This window comes from Ischnura elegans, chromosome X (genome assembly GCF_921293095.1).
Source record: "Ischnura elegans chromosome X, ioIscEleg1.1, whole genome shotgun sequence".
NCBI classification, from domain to species: Eukaryota; Metazoa; Arthropoda; class Insecta; order Odonata; family Coenagrionidae; genus Ischnura; species Ischnura elegans.
This window is the reverse complement of record NC_060259.1, coordinates 112,408,508-112,412,258: the sequence shown is the minus strand read 5'-3', so window position 1 is coordinate 112,412,258 and position 3,751 is coordinate 112,408,508.

The following is a 3,751-nucleotide window of genomic DNA, read 5'->3' as shown; positions in this document are numbered from 1 at the left end:
GAATGAGTTATATAGGACAGGTTATAAAGGATGTAAAAGAGAATAAATATGTAACAATGAAGAGATTAGCGGATAGGAGAGAGAAATGGAGAGCTGCGTCAAACCAATCTTTGGATTGTTGACTGTTGATGATGATGACGCGGTATGCATTATTAATGCATTAAAAAACAGACATACGTAAAGAGACTATCCTCAGTTTAAGTTTGAAATAATATTTAATTTATCAGCTGGGCGTGAACATAAAACATGCTTGATATTAGCAATGACATTCTTTTCTTTGGTGACATTAAAGAGATTGGGATAGAAAAACAACATTGATAAGTGTAGTCCCAGTCAACGAAGATAACATGGCCATGATTTTGCTGCATTTTGGTTCACCTGTGGCAGTTGCTCATCATATGATGGCCACATTATGGGAAGCCAAAATCCGGGGCAAGCACGCCAGCCTAAGAACTGTCGAATTTAAGGCACACAAGCATGTTCTAAAGGCCGTTTTACACGGGGCACGGATTTGCGCAGGTTAGAGCTGCATTAATTTCTAATATGGCGTGACATTGCGCGAATGCATGAACAAAATTAGAACATGGGCTATTTTGCCGTCTCGCATCCACGCATTCTCGCATGTGTTCTAGAAATTCACCGCTTTACACGACGCAATTTTGATTGCGCCTTCGCACGTACGTCCCCAGTAAACACAAAATGCTGCAGATGCGCATCAGATGCGCTTCGCGGCAGCGCTGCAGCTGCGGCGAAGGCGCTGCGGCAGCGAAGAAGCGCTGCACAAGCATGTCATAAGCGCTGCACAAGCATATCATAAGCGCTGCAGAAGCATGCCAGGAGCGCTGCGCTAATGTGCCAAGATCGCTTCAAACGCATGTCCGAATCGCTGAAAATACATTCCTACGTCCGGCCGTCGAGAGTTGTCCGATGACAGTTCAAAAGGAGGGACGGAGAACCCTGCGCCTGCACGGTTTGCAGCCAATTGCTGTCCCCCAAACGCACCTCATACCCTCGCCCAGTCATACAACGTTGTCTCATGGATATGAAGCACTAAAACAAGCCTGAGCCACCCAAAACAAGCCCTTTCTGCGAATCGCCAAAACAAAGGAATCTTCCTTTGGGTCCTTCACGCTCGTCGTCCCTTCTGGTTCCTTTCTTAAGGGGACCCTTTTGTTTACGTGTGGTGTGGGCGTTTCCATTTCTTACCTGGCAACCTTGCCCCCTACTCCTTCTAGCTGTCATCGGACAACTCTCGGCGGCCGGACTGTGCCAATACTATCGCCGCAAAAAACGTAGAACGCTGAACTTTAGGCATTTGTATGAAATTCTGCCGAAGCTCCACAGGGTCGTTTCAGATATCGTCGCACTCGTTGTACTAATGATCCATTGTTGCAGTCAAATAAACAATGAGTTGAACGATATCTGACACGACTGTCGAGCTTCGGCAGAATTTATACAAATGCTTAAAGTTCAGCGTTCTACCATTTTTGCGCCGATAATAGCAATCTGCAGTACTTATCACACAGTCGCGAATAAACAGGGATCCGGCCCGAAGGACCATTTGTTCAGTGGGCCAATGGTTTATTCGCCATCTTTCTGCCTTAACTTCAAGGCAGAAAGATGGCGAATAAACGGAATACAGTGAGAGTTGAACGATGTTCAGTGCAGTGCCAGCCTCAGCTGCGCCGATTCCTGACAGAGGAATCTGCGTTCGCTGGCGGGGTAAATGAAGAAGCTGTGCTAAGGCCTCGGTAATGAAGGATACTACGGAGCCGTTGTCTAACAGCGCCCGAGCTTTTACTTGGACCCCTCGAGGACCCGTGACCAGTACCTGAGCCGTAGCAAGAATTACGGAGTGGATTGGAGCAGCCACGTTGGCCGTGAGTGTGTTTACTGCTATGCCATTTGCCTCAACAGGAGACTTTAATTGAGGTTCAGCCTCAGTATCTTTAGCAGCACACACATTGTTGCCAACCGTTACTGTATGTAACAAAGAATGATGTCGTCCACGACAAGTGACACAGCGCTTAACAGACTTACACTCCTTGAAGCGATGACGACCCAGACAGTTGAAGCAGAGGTGCAATTTTCGAGCCTCATCTCTTCGTTCAACAGGAGTCTTTTCTAGGAAACCGGAGCAGACGGCTATATAGTGGTCCATTGAGCATATAGGGCAATTACGGGCGCTTGTGGAAGATAGTCGCTTAGTCTCAACGTGAAAAGACTTCGCCCCAGACGAGGAAAATTTGGGCGTCGTGTTACTTCCTTTGTCCCAACTCGTAAGAGGAGCTATCATCTCTAAGGCACGGATACGACCCTCGAGAAACTCTACGAGCTCCCTAAAACTGGGAAATAAGTTTGGATTCGCTTCACTATTTGGTGTGAGATTACTCAACCGGTCCTTGGTGGTCAGGTGCGACTCCCATGACTTTCGCGATTCTTTATCCAAACGCTGAGCCGTGATGAAGACAAGCCAGTCGTCCCATGTTGCCACTGGACGACCCAGGTTCTCTAGCGCTCGAACCACCTGAATCGTTCGGTCAACTAACGTCCGCATTCCAATGCTGACTCCTTCATCATCTTTGGCAAATTCATTAGAGTGGACAGATGAGTGTGCAAGCACAGTCGTGGATTACTGTACCTGGCTTTCAGGGCCTCCCAGGTCGGTTTGTAGTTGGCGTCCGTAACAGAGATGTTTTTTACAAACTCCGCTGCAGAATCCTTTAGGCACATCTTTAAATATTGCAACTTTGTAGCAGGAGAAAATCGATGCTCTCCGTCCACTATTGCTGTAAATAGATCGCAGAACGATTCCCAATCCGCAAATGTACCCGAAAAGCTCGGCAACGTTGTTCTCGGAAGCTGGATGGGAAGTTGGAAATTAGCGTGATCGGCCTGATCAGCTCCACCTTGTCCAGATGAGGTCGTAGGTACATCAGGTAACTGGGCGAGCATGGCTTTTAGTTCAGCGCACGTATCATAATAAATCTCCTCCGTCTTCTCATATTGTCCATCCACTAAATAACGCTCCTTCGACACGTCTTCCCGCGTCACCAGCTCAAAGTGCGTGGAAGTGTAATCGTTCCAATACTGCTTCAGTGAGTCGATTTTACTCTGAATGGCTTCCTTAGTGATATTTGCAGCGCCCTTCTTCTTTAAATTCGGCACTAACCTAGTAATTGCACGATCCCGTTGTTCCTGCTGCGCAATCAGTTGCTTCGTCGTCATAGACATAATGTTTACTAGGATCCTAACGGGTAGCCGGTATTAAAGTAATGCTCAAAACGAAGACGTGGGAAAGTAAACTATTAAAGTACTTTGCGCCTAAAAGTGCGCAAAACAGACGAGTAACAGCCCCGTAAGAAACTTCGCAAACCAGGGCGAGCAGCGCACAGCTGATTTCGCGAGAGGAGGGAGGATAGGGAGTCAGTGGGAGAAGAGAGGGGAGAGACAGACAGCGAGGTGAGGGGAAGTATAGCACGCTCATTCGCGGGGAAAGAGGAGTAGAGGCTTTTGCGAGAGGAGGGAGGATAGGGAGCCAGTGGGAGGGGTGAGATACACAGTAGGGTGGGCCGAAAAAAGGTTTTTTTCCTGATCAAATTTGCCCTATGCGGGAAAGTTGCGAAATGATATAAGGATCTCGCATACAAATTTTTTTTCAAATCGGATAATATTAACCACTGCCGCCCGAGCTCTAAAGTTTAAAATTTTGCGAAAAATCAGGCTGATTTCAGAATCAAATGGCTATGAT